The 18,954-nt window shown below is 43.9% G+C and overlaps 1 pseudogene; it reads right to left on the bottom strand.

The window, feature by feature from the left end:
- Nucleotides 1-16,634: 16,634 nt before the first annotated feature.
- Nucleotides 16,635-17,338, bottom strand: LOC101051515 (large ribosomal subunit protein eL15-like; annotated as a pseudogene).
- Between the last annotated feature and the right edge of the window lie 1,616 nt (nt 17,339-18,954).

Below are 18,954 nucleotides of genomic sequence, written 5' to 3'. Positions count from 1 at the left end.
GGGTGACAGAGCTAGACTCCATCTTAAAAAAAAAAAAAAAAAAAAAGGCCGAGCGCGGTGGCTCACTCCTGTAATCCCAGCACTTTGGGAGGCTGAGGTGGGTAGATCACAAGGTCAAGAGATCGAGACCATCCTGGTCAACATGGTGAAACCCCGTCTCTACTAAAAATACAAAAATTAGCTGGGCATGGTGGCGGACGCCTGTAGTCCCAGCTACTAGGGAGGCTGAGGCAGGAGAATTGCTTGAGCTCAGGAGGCGGAGGTTGCGGTGAGCCGAGATCGTGCCATTGCACTCCAGCCTGGGTAACAAAAGCGAAACTCCGTCTCAAAAAAAAAAAAAAAAAAAAAAAGAAAAGAACAAAAAGAAAAGAAAAAGGAATAATGGAATGAGAACCACAAATGACAAAAGAAAAGTAATGTTTGTTGAATACAGGAATGATTAAGTGAGTGGGGTTCACAAACAACAGAAAATGAGCTTTGGGGCAAGTAATCCAATTTGGAAAAATTTTTAGTTTTATTGAAACATATTTCTCAGAAACAGCACTCCTTTTCCAGTTTGACAAGACCATTGTTACTTTGGGGATTCCAATCTTGTTCTTAAATGGTCTTTTTTTAATGCTTTCTTAATATACTTAAAATGCTGCCAACTATCAACTCAACACACATTATTCTGTTATCATAATTACTATCACCATTAAACACGTTTGCAGTTCACAGTGTGCCAAGTACTCTCTATATGTTTCTATCTTTAAGGGCTTTCATCAAAATTGGACTAAAGAAATGACTTAATGTAGTGGCATTTTGCCAAATATACAGAACCCGGAAAATGTTCATTTACTGGATAAATGGTATAGCAATGACAATAATGCATTCACACCTTGCTTTTTTTTTTATGGCGGAAGAATTGGAGAGTGCTCAGAAGAGGGAGTAGTGCCTCTCAGAATCCTCTAGTTGGCATTTATGTTTCTGCCAGCTGTGCTAAAGGTTGTTCTTTAAAGCACACACACCACTACCAGATCCCAGTCAGCCTGGTGGTAACTCTACCCCAAGGACAAACTTTTTAAAATAGCATGTAAACCCTATTTCTTGCCTCATCAAACTCTTTCAGACTGCTCCTACTTTTCCTTTTCAGGGCATATATTACCTAATTTCCATATCAGTCATAAGAACCGGTTGGATGGGATGAGTAGGAACCTAAGATATGATTCTAAAGCCAGTAACTTTGCTCTGATGGGGCTGCAGTATTCACGATTGACACCAGTGCCTTGAGTTTCCGGCAAATGAATTTCCTGCAAATGGGTTTCCTGCAAATGCATGCGGCGAACAGAATCCTTCTCAAAGCTCCTTTGCAAGTTTTAAAAGAACAAGAGATAGGGCCTCAGGTTCCCTTGAATCATTTATTCCAGAGCCAGCTCAGAAGTTTCATCACCATGGGGTAAGCCAGGAGAGGGTACTTTACAAAACACCTCCCCTCCTCTTCCTTCCCCCAGGAGCACAATTCACATTTGACATTTTGCTGGACTTAAAAAGCCCTGGGTTTTCTTCCTTAACAGAGTTACATTCCTAGCACTTCAAGGATTCCTGAGAGGTCAGTTGCCAGTCTCAAAGGTGAACAAGTGTGGTGAAAATACCATCTGGGCTCCCAGGGCACCTCTATGACATTAGGAAAGGGCTTTGCACTAAAGTCACCCTCAGCTCCTAAAAACAAAAAAACAAAAAAACAAAAAAAACAAAAAAACAAAAAAAAGAAAAGAAAAGAAAAGAAAAAAAAAAGCATGCCATTTCCTAGTGAGATTTTCTGACAGACTGGTACATTAATCTCTCTGGATTTCTTTTTGCTAACCCATTCACAATGAGCACTAATTAGCTTATGGCAAGGTTTCTCAAGCTTGGCACTATTGACATTTTGGGCAAGATGATTCTTTGCTATGAGGGCTGTCCTGTGCATGCATTGGAGGGGACTCACCAGCATCCCTGGCCTCTACCCACTAGATGTCAGAAGCATGCCACCTCCATGCCCCCTGGACAACCAAAACTGTCTCTAGATATTGCCAAATGTCCCCTGGAGGGCAAAATTGCCCTCTGGCTTAGAATCACTGTGTTACGGCAATGCCATGCAAATGAGCAAATATTTGTAGAGGACTTATTATGTTCAAGGATAAAAAAAGTTTGGTGACTTTGTGGCAGTCACAGGGCAGTAAGAAGGTTAAAATTAAGTAAATACATTAAAAATAATGATAGACTGGGTGCAGTGGCTAATGCCTGTAATCCCAGCACTTTGGGAGGCCAAGGCAGGTAGATCACTTGAGATCAGAAGTTCAGCACCAGCCTGGCCAACATGGTGAAACCCTGTCTCTACTAAAAATACAAATATTAGCCAGGCATGGTGGCACATGCCTGTGATCTCAACTAGTTGGGAGGCTGAGGCAAGAGAATTTCCTAAACCCTGAAGGTAGAAGTTGCAATAGGCTGAGATTGCACCACCGCACTCCACCTGGGGCAACAGAGCAAGACTCTGGTTCTAAATAAATAAATAAATAAAATAAGAAGAAGAAGCACTGCAAGTTGAAATAAAGGAGGAGTTGGGAAGGGAAAATGAGACCCTCTGGGGTTAGAAAACACTCAGGGCACTTCACAAAGACATGACATTTGTGAGAGTCTGAGGAAGGGGCATAACCAGGTCAAGAGGAGGAAATGGATATTCAGTGAATGAAGAATGTGATTGGAGAAGAGCAATGCAACATTAGAATTTAAAAAAGGATTAATAAAAAATGGTGGGGCTGGGCTGGGTGCAGTGGCTCATGCCTGTAATTTCAACATGTAGGGAGTCCAGGCGGGTGGATCATTTGAGGTCAGAGGTTCGAGACAGCCTGGCCAACATGGTGAAACCCCATCTCTACTAAAAATACAAAAATTAGCCGGGCAGTAGTGGCCTGTGCCTGTAATCCCAGCTACTCTGGAGGCTGAGGCAGGAGAATAGCTTGAGCCTAGGAGGTGGAGGTTGCAGCGAGCTGAGATCATACCACTGCATTCCAGTCTGGGCAACAGAGTGAGATCCTGTCTCAAAAAAAAAAAAAAAAAAAAAAAAGGCGGGGCTAAGAGCTGGGCAAGGCAGCAGGTGCCTGTAGTCCCAGCTACTTGGGAGGCTAAGGCTATAGAGTGTCGCAATGAAGCCTGTGAATTGCTACTGCATTCCACCCTGGATAATGTAGTGAGACCCCATCTCTAAAACAAACAAAATCAATATTTTAAGAAGTCAAAAGACCACATATTGTGGTTCCATTTATATGAAATGTCCAGAATAGGGAAATCCATAGAGGCAGAAAGCAGATTAGTGGTTGCCAGGGACTTGGGGGAGGGACAAATGGGGAGTGACTGCTCAAGGGTACAGAGTTTCTTTTCAGAGTGATGAAAATATTCTGGAATTAGATAGTGGTGATGGTTGCATGAGTTTACAAATATATGAATAACCGCTGAACCGTACACTTCAAAAGGGTGAATATGGCCAGGCATGGTGGCTCACTCCTGTAATCCCAGCACTTTGGGAGGCCGAGGCAGGAGGATTGCTTGAGACCAGGAGTTCAAGACCAGCCTGGGCAACATAGTGAGACCTCTTCTCTACGAAAAATCAAAAAATTTAGCTGAGTATACTGGTGCATATCTATAGTCCCAGCTACTTGAGAGGCTGAGGTGGGAGGATCATTTGAGTTCAGGAGTTCAAAACCACCCTGAACAACATGGTGAAACCCCATCTCTACTAAAAATCCAAAAATTAGCCAGATATGGTGGCAGGCGCCTGTAATCCCAGCTACTTGGGAGGTTGAGGCAGGAGAATCGCTTGAACCGGGGAGGTGGAGGTTGCAGTGAGCCAAGATTGCACCACTGTACTCCAGCCTGGGTGACAGAGCAAGACTCTGTCTCAAATAATAATAATAATACTTTAGGACCTAATGCGGGGGGTCTTATATGCTGAGCTGAGGGTACTTAACGCTGGAGACAGCAAGGGGTCACCAAATGCCTTTCATGTGCCAGATGATAATAGTGGTAATGGACTGGGTGTGGTGGGACTGAAGCAGGTGAATTGTGAGGTCAGGAGATGGAGATCATCCTGGACAATAGGGTGACACCCCTTCTCTACTAAAAACACAAAAATTAGCTGGGTGTGGTGGCGCATGCCTGTAATCCCAGCTACTCAGGAGGCTGAGGCAGGAGAATCGCTGGAACCTGGGAGGCGGAGGTTGCGGTGAGCCAAGATCGCGCCACTGCACTCCAACCTAGGCCATAGAGTAGGACTCCATCTCAAAAAAAAAAACCAAAAACATATATATATATATATATATATATATATATATATATATATACACACACATACACATACACACACACACACACACACACATATATATATATATATATATATATATATATATATATATATATAATAGCGGTAGTGATAGTAACAAGAGTAAGAGCAGCAGAGCCCACGGATTAAACATGTACCATGTGTTTTGCCTGCATCCTCTTCTCTCTCTCTCTCTTTTTTTTTTTTTTTTGAGACACTCCTGGCCTCAAGTGATCTGCCCACCTCGGCCTCCCAAAGTGCTGAGACTACAGGCATGACCCACTGCACGTGGCCTCCATCTTCTCCTCTCATCACCTATTTAAACCACCCAACAGTGGCATCTGCATTTTTCTTCATAACACATAGCACTTATTTATTTTGTTGAATATTTGTCTCCTCCTTGACTAAATGATAAATGCCATGAGAGCAGGAAATTTTGTCTATTTTATTCATGACTTTAGGCCAGGTACAGTGGCTCACATATGTAATCCCAGTATTTTGGGAGGCTGAGGCAGGAGGATCACTTGAGGCCAGGAGTTCAAGACCAGCCTGGACAATATAACAGACCCTGTCTGTATAAAACCCTGTCTGTACAAAAAAAAAAAAAAAAAAAAATTAGCCAGGCACTGTGACATACACCTGTAGTCCCACTCAAGAGGCTGAGATGGGAGGATCATCTTAGCCAGGGGATGTGGAGGTCGCCATGAGCTGTTATCACACCACTGCTCTCCAGGCTGGGCCACAGAGTTAGACCTTGTCTCAAAACAACAACAACAATAAAAAAACTTCATCCTGTATCCAAAATAGTGTCTGGCATATAATAGGTGCTAAATAAATAACCCAAGTGAATGCTGTTGAATACAAAAACCTGGGAAATCATATGTAATAAGCTGAAGAAAAGGGTGAGCAATATGTTCATCTCATCAGGCAGAGCTGGGCTGAATAGGAGAAGTGTCCCTGAGATATTTAATACCTTCACTGCAAAGCCTTTTTGAAGTCACTAGCCATCTTCTTTCCATTTAACTCATTTTGCTTTGCATCATGTGTGATGGTCATGTTTTTCCCAACTAGAATCCATTCTCCTGCTTCTCTGATTATAGCATTTTGATTTTCCTTGGAAGAATAATCCAACACCACCCCCAGATTCATGCAATTTGTGTGGAACTCAACCAAGGCCCCAGGGATGGACACGTGGCCTAGGTCTGGCCAATCACAGCATTATATTCTGTTCCTGGCAGTGGTTAGGACAGAGAGAAGGCACATGACCCAAGCTAGACCAAGGAAACTTCATTATGGGATTTTGCTGAAAATGTTAGCAAGGAGAAATTAGCACCAAGGTTTGTTTCTAAGCTGGTAGAATGCAAGCTTGGAGCTGCTAATGGCCTTTTTTTTCCTTTTCTTTTGTTGTTGTTGTTGAGATGGAGTCTTGCTCTGTCACCCAGGACAGAGGCTGGAGTGCAGTGGTGCGATCTTGGCTCACTGCAACCTCTGCCTCTCGGGTTCAAGCAATTCTCCTGCCTCAGTTTCCCAAGTAGCTGGGATTACAGGCACCTGCCACCAAACCTGGCTAATTTTTGTATTTTTAGTAGAGATGGGGTTTTGTCATGTTGGCCAGGCTGATCTTGAACTCCTGACTTCAAGTAATCAGCCCGCCTCAGCCTCCTAAAGTTCTGGAATTATAGTTATGAGTCACTGTGCCCAGCCTGATGGCCATTTTTGCTGCTGCTTAAGAAGAACCAGCCTGAGAATGAAGCCAATACAGAAAGAAGCAGAGCCTAGAGATGGTAAGAAACAGAGGCCTGGTAAATGTTTTTTTTTTTTTTTTTTTTTTTTTTAAAGAATAAAGAAGACGAAGAAAGAGAAAGAGGAAGAGGGAGAGAGTATGGGGGTATTGCTTTATTGCCCAGGCTAGAATGCAGTCTAAATATGGGTAGGCCTATAATTGTCCTTAATAATGGAGACATGAAAGAAAATGAGGGAAGAGAATAGCAAACAAGGAGCCAACCAAGATTTCTTTTAAACTTCTAAGTTGATATGATGTGGTACTGATAAGAGTGTATATTTTGTATATTTAAAGTGGAGAGTTCTATAAATGTTAATTACATTTACTTGTTCCAGATCTGAGTTCAAGTCCTGAATATCGTTGTTAATTTTCTGTCTCATTGATCTGTCTAATATTAATGTTGAAGTCTCCCACTATTATTATGTGGGAGTCTAAGTCTCTTTATAAGTCTTGTATGTCTGCATATTCCTGTATTGGGTGCGTATATATTTAGGATCTTTAGCTCTTCTTGTTGTTGCATTGATCCTTTTATCATTATATAATGTCCTTCTTTGCTTCTTTTGATCTTTGTTGCTTAATTGTAACTTCTGCTTTTTATTTATTTATTTTAGCTCTCTGGTTGGTAAATCTTTCTCCATCCCTTGTTTGGAGTCTTTGTGTATCCTTGAATGTGAGATGGATCTGGATGCAGCATACTGATGGGTCTTAGTTTTTTATTCAAATTGCCTGTCTTTGGATTGGGGGATTTAGTCAATTTAAATTTAGAATTAATAATAATATATGTGAGTTTAATACTGCCATTAGCTGGCTATTTTGTCCATTAGTTTATGTATATTCTTCATTATATTGATGCTCTTTTTGATAATTTTTTAGAAAGGCTGATACTGTTTGTTCCTTTCATATGTGTAGTGGTTCTTTCAGAAGCTCTTGTAAAGCAGGCCTGGTGGTGATGAAATCTCTGAGTGCTTGCTTATTCACAAAAAACTTTATTTTTCCTTCACTTGTGAAGCTTAGTTTGGCTGGATGTGAAATTCTGGGTTGAAAGTTCTTTTCTTTAAGGATTTGAATATTGGCCCCCTCTCTCTTCTGGCTTGTAGGGTTTCTGCTGAGAGATCTGCTGTAAGTCTGATAGGCTTCCCTTTGTGGGTAACCTGACCTTTCTCTCTGGCTGCCCTTAGTATTTTCTCCTTCATTTCAACCCTGGTGAATCTGACGATTATGTGCCTTGGAGTTGCTCTTCTTGAGGAATATCTCTGTGGTGTGCGCTGTATTACCTGGAGTTGAATATTATCCTGCCTTACTAGGCTGGGAAAATTTTCCTGAATAATGTCCTGAAGCGTATTTTCCAGCTTGGATTCATTCTCTTTGTCACATTCAGGTACACCTATCAAGCGTAGATTAGGTCTTTTCACATAGTCCCATATTTCTTGGAGACTTTGCTCGTTCCTTTTTATCCTTTTTCCTCTAATCTTGTCTTCTTGTTTTATTTCATTGAGTTGGTCTTCGACCTCTGATATCCTTTCTTCTGCTTGATCAATTCGGCTGTTAAAACTTGTGCATACTTCACGTAGTTCTCGTATTGTGTTTTTCAGCTCCATCAATTCACTTATATTCCTCTCTAAATTGTGTATTCTTATTAACATTTCGTCAAATCTTTTTTCAAAGTTCTTAGTTGCTTTAGATTGGGTTAAAACAAGTTCTTTTAATTCACAGAAGTTTCTCATTATCCACATGTTGAAGCCTGCTTCTGTAATTGGAACACACTCGTTCTCCATCAAGCCTTGTTCCGTTGCTGATGAGGAACTGGGATCCCCCGCTGAGGGAGAGGCGTTCTGATCTTGGGTATTCTCAGCCTTTTTTGGCTGTTTTCTTCCCTTCGTTGTAGATTTATCCATCTGTGGTCTTTATAATTACCGTCTTTGTAATTGGGTTTCTGAGTGGACGTCCAACTTACTGATTCTCAGCGCCGAAATCTGAGCAACCCACTGCGCCGACCAAATCAGCGGCGTTAAGATTGATGGTGCTTTTCCGACTCTGCACCAAGAACCGTCGCTCCAAGGCGCCGGCAAAACCGCCTCGCCGGTCACAAGAGTCGCGCTGGCGACCCGTGGGGCTCCTCCGCTGGGAATCTCCTGGTGCGTGAGCAACAAGAATTCATGTGAAGGTGTGGCGTCCTCTCGTTCTTTGCGCTTTCAGTGGGAGCTACAATCCCGAGCTGCTAGTGATCAGCCATCTTGGATCTCTCCAGGCCTGGTAAATGTTAATCAAACCCCAAATGCAGCTTTGCCTGAGGGAAGATCAGTCTCTGAACTAATATGAGTTTCCTACGTTGCTTTAGTCACTTTTATTTTGCCTTGTAATGCAATGAATCCTAACAAACACATCATGTGATCTAAGTACCATGACTATAGTTATTGAATCGAAAACAAGTCTCGAAACCATAGCAAATGTTAGAAGGGAATTTATCCTTCATTTATTTACATAAGGGGAGAGGGAACTTCCACTCTTCAATAGAGAAGCTACTGAAGGAAAACTTCTGATCCCTTTCTTTGGTATCTCCACCAGATGAGGAGTGATTGGCCTAATGGTGGGTTTGGGAGAAGATGCTGAGTTTGCTGCCCAGTCACTTTCTCTTTTTTTCTTTTTGCTATGACCTGATCTTTAGACACTCCTGTTTTCCTCCTCCACCGTGGGGAGCCTGTCCCTGTGGAAGACATTTGCAGAAACCCAGCCTGTGGCTGGGTAAATTAGTTTAATCCAGAGGGAAATCGCTTGCACCACTAAGCCACATTCTCCAATCAACCTTATGCAGAAAACAAACTCTAGAGTTTTAGTTTCCTGATTCATCTATCTCCTTCTCAGTGGGTTTGGAATGTGGAAAGGCTAAGAAGGGTGCAATTAATTATCAGCCCCATTAAATCCCACCATGTTAATTTAAGTTTTCTCTTTAAAAACTTTAAAAGGCAGTCCTCAAATGAGGACTGACATTTGGTGGTCTAAAATAACCTATGGAGATCAAATTTCTGGTATTGTCAGGGCTCCAGGCTTAAAGGTAATTATGGGTCAAGTGTGTTCTTGACCCGGCCAGTTTGTGGCAGCTACAGTGGTTCCACAGGATTTTAACTGGCTGGAGCCTGAGTACAAGGGCCTCTGGGGCAGGCCTTGACTTAACTCGTGTGAGTAAAGCAGGCAGCTGGAACAGGGATTCGATTATGGGGGAAAAAGTCTTTTTGTCCCAGAGAAGGCTTACCTGAGAGAGGGCAGAACTTTAGTTTACCAACCTGTAGGCGCCAGTGGTAGATTTTTTGCTTCTTGTGACACCTCTTTCAGCAGCAATCGGCTGGGCAAGTTGACTCTGATTTGTGAATTGCATGAACCTTGATTACGGTTTTGCATTTGGAGAGCTCAGACTCTGGTTTTACCCATAGAATGGGGGTATATTCTATTAGTGAAAACAAATGAAAAGAACAGGGCCCTTATTGAATAGGAGATATGGTTCTTTGGGGGTAGAGTTTGAGAAATTGAATAAGACCCATGAAGTAAGAAAAGAGCGAGGCTTATGCCCTGAAACTTTTGTCTCTGACAAACAGGTTTTCTTGAGAAATCAAGAATAACCTGGGTTATCTTTATTTTATTTATTTATCAATTTATTTATTTATTTTTTAGAGACAGGGTTTCACCATGTTGGCCAGGATGCTCTTGATCTTTTGACCTTGTGATCCACCTGCCTCAGCCTCCCAAAGTGCTAGGATTACAGGTGTAAGCCACCACACCCGGCCTTTTTTTTTTTTTTGCCAAGGTCTCACTCTGTTGCCCAGGGTGGAGTGCATAAAGGACACAGTGTGGCCGGGCATGGTGGCTCACGCCTGTAATCCTAGCACTTTGGGAGGCTGAGGTGGGTGGAACACCTGAGATCAGGAGTTCAAAACCAGCCTAGCCATCATGGTGAAACCCCATCTTAAAAAAATAAATTAATTAAAAAAAAAAAAAAAGAAGAAGAACAACCGTGCGATGTCTGCTCACTGCAGCTTCCACCTCCCAGGTTCAAGCAACCCTCCTGTCTCAGCTTGGCAAGCAGCTGGGACTACAGGCACAAGCCACCAACACCTGGATAATTTTTTATTTTTTGTAGAGATGCGGTTTTGCCATGTTGGCCAGGCTGATCTCGAACTCCTGAGCTCAAATGATCTGCCCACCTCATCCTCCCAAAATGCTAGAATTACAGGTCTGAGGCACCATGGCCGGCCTGGGTTTGGTTTTGTTTTGTTTTTTTAATTTATTTTTTTGAGATGGAGTCTCACTCTGTCACCTGGGATGGAGTGCAGTGGTTCGATCTTGGCTCACTGCAACCTCTGCCTCCCAGGTTCAAACAATTCTCATGCCTCAGCTTCCTGAGTAGCTGGGATTATAGCTGTGTGCCACTACGCCCAGCCATTTTTTTTTTTTTTTTGTATTTTTAGTAGAGACAGGGTTTCACCATGTTGGCCAAGATGGCCTGGAACTCCTGCCCTCAAATGATCCGCCAGCCTCTGCTACCCAAAGTGCTGGGATTACAGGCATGAGCCACCAAACCTGACCTGGGTTGTGTTTTAAAATATGTTTCTGGCCGGGCGTGGTGGCTCAAGCCTGTAATCCCAGCACTTTGGGAGGCCGAGGCGGGTGGATCATGAGGTCGAGAGATCGAGACCATCCTGGTCAACATGGTGAAACCCCGTCTCTACTAAAAATACAAAAAATTAGCTGGGCATGGTGGCGCTTGCCTGTAATCCCAGCTACTCAGGAGGCTGAGGCAGGAGAATTGCCTGAACCCAGGAGGCGGAGGTTGCGGTGAGCCGAGATCGCGCCATTGCACTCCAGCCTGGGTAACAAGAGCGAAACTCCGTCTCAAAATAAATAAATAAATAAAATAAAATAAAATAAAATATGCTTCTGAGCCAGGATTGGTGGCTCATGTTTGTAATCTCAATGCTTTGGGAGGCCAACGTGGGTGGATTATCTGAGGCCAGGTGTTTGAGACCAGCCTCACCAACATGGTGAAACCCTGTCTTAACTAAAAATATAATAATTAGCCAGGTATGGTAGTGCATGCCTGTAATCCCAGCTACTCAGGAGGCTGAGGCAGGAGAATTGCTTGAACCCAGGAGACAGAGGTTACAGTGAGCCGAGATTGTGCCACTGCACTCCAGCCTGGGCAAAAAGAGCGAGACCCGGCCGGGTGTGGTGGCTCACGCCTGTAATCCAAGCACTTTGGAGGCCAAGGCGGGTGGATCACCTGAGGTTGGGAGTTCAAGACCAGCCTGAACAACATGGTGAAACCCCATCTAAAAAAAAAAAAAGAAAAAAAAAAAAAAAAAAGAAAGAAAAGAGTGAGACCCTGCCTCAAAAAAGAAAAGAAAAGAAAAGAAAAATAGAGATGGAGTCTCACTATGTTGGTCTTGAACTATTGGCCTCAAGCAATCCTCCTGCCTCTGCCTCCCAAAGTGCTGGGATTACAGGTGTGAGCCACCTTGCCTGGCCTGTAATAAAGTTTTATTGGAACACAGCCACATCCAATTATTTCTGTATCGCCTGAGGCTGCTTTTGCTGTACAGAGATTGAGGACCATGATGACTGATAGAGCTGAGTAGACAACAGATAGGAGACAGCCCATAAAGCCTAAAATATTTGCTATCTGGACCTTTACGGAGTTTGCTGATAACTGCTAGAGAATTAAATAATCTTTGGGTGAGCTTGTGAAACAAAGTCCTAGATGACATTGAAAGGACCACAGTGCCCTCTCTTGGTCTTATTTCCAAAATTTGGATAATTTTTCTTAAAAAGGATGTTTGGCTTAAAAACTGGTGGGGCATTTTGAACTGTTATCCCTGGTCTGTATTTCCTGAATCCTCCTGTTCACTCACCCACAACCCTGCCACTTCTTTCTGCATTGGTGACAATGCCTCTTAGTATCTGTCAAACTTGAATAACAAGATTCAGAAAATATGATTAAGTATGGAGTTTATTCTACTGCAAGGCTTGAGGATGGTCACCTGGAAACACAGACTCCAAAGAAATGGGGTCAGTGAGCCGGATGCGGTGGCTCACGCCTGTAATCCCAGCACTTTGGGAGGCCAAGGTGGGTGGATCACAAGGTCAAGAAATCGAGACCATCCTGGTCAACATGGTGAAACACCGTCTCTACTAAAAATACAAAAAATTAGCTGGGCATGGTGGCACGTGCCTGTAATCCCAGCTACTCAGGAGGCTGAGGCAGGAGAATTGCCCGAACCCAGGAGGTTGCAGTGAGCCCAGATGGCGCCATTGCACTCCAGCCTGGGTAACAAGACAGAAACTCTGTCTCAAAAAAAAAGAAATAGGGTCAGTGTTGGAAAGAGGGGGAAGCTAAGGTTTCACTTACATAGATAGAAACAGTTTCAGCTGAGTTGCAACATTTTCCACATAAGGCCCATACATATGTTACAGTGATTTGATTAAAACAGCTTGCTACATTTCAAGGAAGATGCTTTAACATTCTGTGAAGAGGAGTAATGTCCTTAGAGGGTCTTATCTCTGGTGCTAGTAGGTAATTCCTTTCTTTTTTTTTTTTTTCTTTTTCTTTTCTTTTTTTTTTTTTTTGAGACCAAGTCTCACTCTATCTCCCATGCTGGAGTTCAGTGGCATGATCTTGGCTCACTACAACCCCCACCTCCTGATTTCAAGTGATTCTTCTGCCTCAGCCTCCTGAGTAGTTGGGATTACAGGTGCCCACGACCACACCCAGCTAATTTTTTAGTAGAAACCAGGTTTTGCCATATTGGCCAGGCTGCTCTCCAGCTTGTTCCTGACCTCGGGTAATCTACCTGCCTCGGCCTCCCAAAATTCTGGGATGGCAGGTGTGAGCTGCCATGCCCGGCCTACTGGGTCACAATCACTTGCGGGACAGAGCAGAAGTTGCAACTGCATACTACATGACCACATTCCTCTCAAGGCTCAGAAGAAAGTTCCAAGAGCTTTAAGTTTAAATCATTTAATTAAAAATATCCCACTGGCCAGGCATGGTGGCTCACACTTGTAATCCCAGCAATTTGGGAGGCTGAGGCAGGTGGATCACCTGAGTTCAGGAGCTTGAGACCAGCCTGGCCAATATGGTAAACCCCGCATCTCTACCAAAAAATACAAAAATTAGCTAGGTGTGGTGGCAGGTGTGTCTGGACCCAGAAACAGCAGTGGTCAAGCACTGTAATTACAAGCCTGTAATCCCAGCTACTCAGGAGGCTGAGGCAGGAGAATCATTTGAACCCAGGGAGTGGAGGTTGCAGTGAGCTGAGATAGTGCCACTGCACTCCAGCCTGGGCAACAAGAGCAAAACTCCATCTAAAAGGAATATATATATATACACACAGGCACCAGCATTGCCCTCTCAGAACTTTCAACAATTCTAGAGCTTCATTCCAAGGAGCTGAGGGGTCCTTCCAAGAAAAGCTTCCATGAGAATGGGCCTTCAATTATACATATGTGTGTGTGTGTGTGTGTGTGTGTGTGTGTGTGTGTGTGTGTATTTTATATGTGTGTGTATATATATATATAGACACACATATATATGTATACACACACACACACACACACACACACACACATAAAATATCCCAGCTCTCAGCCAGGCATGGTGGCTCACAACTGTAGTCCCAGCACTTTGGGAGGCTGAGATGGGTGGATCACCTGAGCTCAGGAGTTCAAGATCAGCCTGGCCAACATGGCATACCCCATCTCTACTAAAAATACAAAAATTAGCTAGGTGTGGTGGCAGGCACCTGTAGTCCCAGCTACTTGGGAGGGTGAGGCACAAGAATCACCTGAGCTCGGGAGGCAGAGGTTTCAGTGAGCCTAGATCGCGCCACTGCACAGCAGCCAGGGGAATAGAGTGAGACTCCATCTCAAAATAAATAAATAATAATTTTTAAAAATCCTAGCTCTTTTCTCTGAGGGTAGAACTTATGAAAGGCTCTTTTTAAGTGCAAGTAGGCCTGGAAAGCAATTGGTGGTGAGTGATGTCCTTTGCAACATCGTTTTTGCTTGAGAAGGCATTCTGCTTCTGACTCTTGTTAAGGTTTCTGTAATTGAAGGCCCATTCTCACGGAAGCTTTTCTTGGGAGGACCCCTCAGCTCCTTGGAATGAAGCTCTAGAACTGTTGGAAGTTCTGAGAGGGCAATGCTGGTGCCTGCTTGACCACTGCTGTTTCTGGGTTCGGGTGCATGGTAAGTGCTCAATAAATATTTTTTGAGTGATCTAGAGCCAGTGAAAGAATAGCATTGTCGGCCGGGCGCAGTGGCTCAAGCCTGTAATCCCAGCACTTTGGGAGGCCGAGGCGGGTGGATCACGAGGTCAAGGGATCGAGACCATCCTGGTCAACATGGTGAAACCCCGTCTCTACTAAAATACAAAAAAATTAGCTGGGCATGGTGGCACGTGCCTGTAATCCCAGCTACTCAGGAGGCTGAGGAAGGAGAATTGCCTGAACCCAGGAGGCGGAGGTTGCGGTGAGCCGAGATCGCGCCATTGCACTCCAGCCTGGGTAACAAGAGCAAAACTCCGTCTCCAAAAAAAAAAAAAAAAAAAAAAAAAAAAAAGAATAGCATTGTCTCCTCTGCTCAGGGTCACCCCTGTGAGAGGAACCAAGTTTTGGTGACAAAGGCTGCCATCTGCAGGGAATAGGTGAAACGGCGTTATTCAGAATTGTTAAATCCTGAGGACAATACAGTCCATTTCAAGGCAAGTTTAACACATATTTTCTCCTTTCGCTTTCTGCAAAATTAATCAACCTCATCTTGTCTTTTCCAATTAAGGAAACCTTAACCCTTTCTCATATGACTTTTCTTTTTAGTTTAATAGACATTTATTCCTTTAGTTAAACCTCTACACAATCAAAATGTATTACTTAAGATCTTTTCTTGAGAAGAAATTTAGGTCTCAAGAACTTTCATGAACTTGCTGAGTACCTCCTGGAAATCAATTAACTGAGCCTTTTGAAACCCCTAGAGAAGATAGGAGAAAACTGGGTTCAGAAAAATGAGCATTTAAATTAAGTCAGCAGTCAGAATTTACAATTGGGCAATTCCTTGTCTACCTGTTTTTTCTTGACACTCAAATTCACCTTGGAAAACAGTAGCCTAGCCCCCGGAAAGACATGATGCAAACAAAAATGCATTGTGGTAGTATTGCTTACAGCCAAAGCGGAAGCACAGGTGATGGCCCAACTTTGTGGAATGCTATGGATTTTTAGGGTAGTTTGGCCAGGAACAAGAGAAATAACTGCAGAAAACACACATGGTTAGAAACTCTTATGACTTTTCCTTAAGTCTATGGGAGCGGACAGAGGGGGTAACCCAAGGTTTTTTTTTTTTTTTTTTTTTTTTGAGACGGAGTTTCGCTCTTGTTACCCAGGCTGGAGTGCAATGGCACGATCTCGGCTCACCGCAACCTCCGCCTCCTGGGTTCAGGCAATTCTCCTGCCTCAGCCTCCTGAGTAGCTGGGATTACAGGCACGCGCCACCATGCCCAGCTAATTTTTTGTATTTTTAGTAGAGACGGGGTTTCACCATGTTGACCAGGATGGTCTCGATCTCTCGATCTCTCGACCTCGTGATCCACCCTCCTCGGCCTCCCAAAGTGCTGGGATTACAGGCTTGAGCCACCGCGCCCGGCAACCCAAGTTATTTTTAAGACTGACTGGATGAAGAATGAGGAACTTCTAGCCAACTATTTTCCCCACCAGTGTGACTGAAGGGATTCATGATCACAAATTAGTGTTATGGTTAAGTATTTTAGGGTTGACGTCTAAGCTTACACTTGAAAGATATTTATCTAATGGTCAGTAGCTGGCCAGCTTCCCACCCTAGCACTGATTACTAGCTTACCAACTTTGAGGCTAGCAACTTTATCTAATATTCAATTTCAAAACACACCAGTGTTAATACCATTACCAGTAACCAATGAATGCCATGAAGCCATGGCACTAAACCAGGAGCTTTTATCTTCTATGTGAACTTAAGATGGTACTGTGGAGACCGAGGCAATTTTCTTCAGGCTAACCCAGATTTGTGTCCCTAATTTTCTATATATAATCATGACATAGTTAAGATGTCATCCTCCCACCCTACAACTTCTAAAGCAAAGCCCAACTTAAAAAACCTGTACCTGCCAAACTAAAATACAATCTCAGCCGCTTTAAACCAGCAGAGGATTGCCACCCCAATAAAGCTGCAGGTTTCATCACATGCACCAGACAAATCTACAGGGCTAGTTTCAGTACTCTTATTTTAAAGAGTTCATTTTAAACCTATTATACTACACAGTATGTTTTATACACTGACATATAACCCCCTAATAAGATAAAGCAAAGACAAAAATGTTTATCTTATTAGAAACAACATATACCATATCACGTATTGTCTTCAAACATTATTGCACTTTAACTTTCTTAATTTGACAACACCTTCATGAAACAATCAGCAGACTAATTTTAACAGACAAAGAACACCTGTAAGCAGACATGACTGTCCTAAGTTGTTTATTAGGTATGAATTTTACAAACTTTACTTATATTAGCAGTAACGGTGGAGCTGGAGAGTATTGCACCTTCTCCAAGCTGCCCGGCGAGAACCACCAATAGTGTGGTGGAACTTATGGTCCTTTCCAAGGCCACGGCTCTTTCGGCCTGCAGATCTCAGTCCACACATCTCCCTGTGCTTGTGGACTGGTTTGGTGATCCATTGGGTGTCAGGATTTCTTCTGATAGCTTTACGGACTGGATCAATGAGAATAACCTCAAAAAATTTGTATGTGGAATCTTCGCCAACCCAGTAAGAATTCAGGACTCTTAGAGCCCCACAGTGGTGTCCGGTTCGCTCCTCTGCAACAGACTGAAGGCTTCCAGCAATCTTCAGCTGGTTAACACCATGATGGACAGGCTTGCCGTAAGTTGCACCCTTAGGAACTGGGCATTTTCGGCCACCACGGCGAACACGAATCCTATATATAACATAACCTTGCTTTGCCTTGTAGCCCAGTCGGCCCGCTTTATCAGGCTGGGTGGGGCGGGGGGCCTGTGGAGAGCAGAGAGCTGGTGGTACTGCCAGCATCGGACTCTCAGAAGAAAGCTCATGACATCAGACTGCTTCTTTCTCCATAGCTCCTGGATGTACGTGTATGCACCCATCTTGGCTTACCTGATGGCTGCTGCTAGACGGAAAGGGCCATATAACCTTTTTATACCTTTTCTTTCTTCTTCTTTTGTTTTTTTGAGACAGAGTTTCATTCTTGTTGCCCAGGCTGGAGTGCAATGGTGTGATCTCGGCTCACCACAACCTCCGCCTCCGGGGTTCAGGCAATTCTCCTGCCTCAGCCTCCCAAGTAGCTGGGATTACAGGCATACATCAGCATGCCCAGCTAATTTTTGCATTTTTTAGTAGAGATGAGGGTTTCACCATGTTGACCAGGATGGTCTCCATCTCTTGACCTCATGATCCACCTGCCTTGGCCTCCCAAAGTGCTGGGATTACAGGCGTGAGCCACTGTGCCTGGCCTTTTTTTTCTTGAGACAGGATCTTGCTCTGTCACCCAGGCTGGAGAACAGTGGCACAATCTTGGCTTACTGTAACCTCTGCCTCTCGGGTTCAAGTGATTTTCCTGCCTCAGCCTCCAGAGTAGCTGAAACTACAGGTTTGTACCACCATGCCCAGCTAATTTTTTTTGTATTTTTAGTAGAGACAGAGTTTCACTGTGTTAGCCAGGATGGTCTCGATCTCCTGACCTCAGGATCTGCCCGCTTCAGCCTCCCAAAGTGCTGGGATTATAGGTGTGAGCCACTGTGTCCCGTCATTTTTTTTTTTTTTTTTTTTTTTTTTTTTTTTTGAGATGGAGTTTCGCTCTTGTTACCCAGGCTGGAGTGCAATGGTGCGATCTCGGCTCACCGCAACCTCCGCCTCCTGGGGTCAGGCAATTCTCCTGCCTCTCAGCCTCCTGAGTAGCTGGGATTACAGGCACGCGCCACCACGCCCAGCTAGTTTTTTTGTATTTTTAGTAGAGACGGGGTTTCACCATGTTGACCAGGATGGTCTCGATCTCTCGACCTCGTGATCCACCCGCCTCGGCCTCCCAAAGTGCTGGGATTACAGGCTTGAGCCACCGCGCCCGGCTTTTTTTTTTTTTTTTTTTAATGGAGACAGGGTCTTGTTCTGTCACCCAGGCTGAAGTGCAGTGGCATGATCATAGCTCACTGCAGCTTCCAACTCCAGGGCTCAGGCAATCCTCCCACCTTAGCCCCCTGAGTAGCTAGAACTGGTGTGTGGCACCACATCCAGCCAATTTCTTTTTATTTTTTTGTGGAGAAATGGTCTTGCTACATTCTCCAGGCTGCATTGTAAAGCTTTTTGAGGGCTTATTTAGCTATGCCATGGTGTGTACTGCATATACCATGCTGTGTGCCCAAAACTGGTACCTAGATACCACTATTTCCCTGTTTTATAGATGAAGAATCTGAACACAGAAAGTATGCCCAAAGTTACACTGCTAGCAAGTAGCAGAAATAGGGGTTTGAACCAAAACACTGTGGCTCCAGAAAGTTTGCTTTTTTTTTGTTGTTATAAATACACGTGTTTGGTGAGTGAGGGGCAACAGAAGGCAGAGAGATGGCGCTGTACACACCTGATACAGGCTTGAAGGTGAAACGCCGAGATACAGACACAAAGACAGTCCGCCCAGCAGGGCAGGCCAGGCAGCATTCTGGGGCTTGTAACATTTGGTTGGTGGGCGAGGAGGGCTGGCTCAGGGCTGGAGGGGCCCAGGCACCCT

Source organism: Saimiri boliviensis, chromosome 7 (genome assembly GCF_048565385.1).
Source record: "Saimiri boliviensis isolate mSaiBol1 chromosome 7, mSaiBol1.pri, whole genome shotgun sequence".
Lineage (NCBI taxonomy): Eukaryota > Metazoa > Chordata > Mammalia > Primates > Cebidae > Saimiri > Saimiri boliviensis.
The sequence above is the reverse complement of the archived record's forward strand: the minus strand, read 5'-3'. Positions and strand labels throughout refer to the sequence as shown.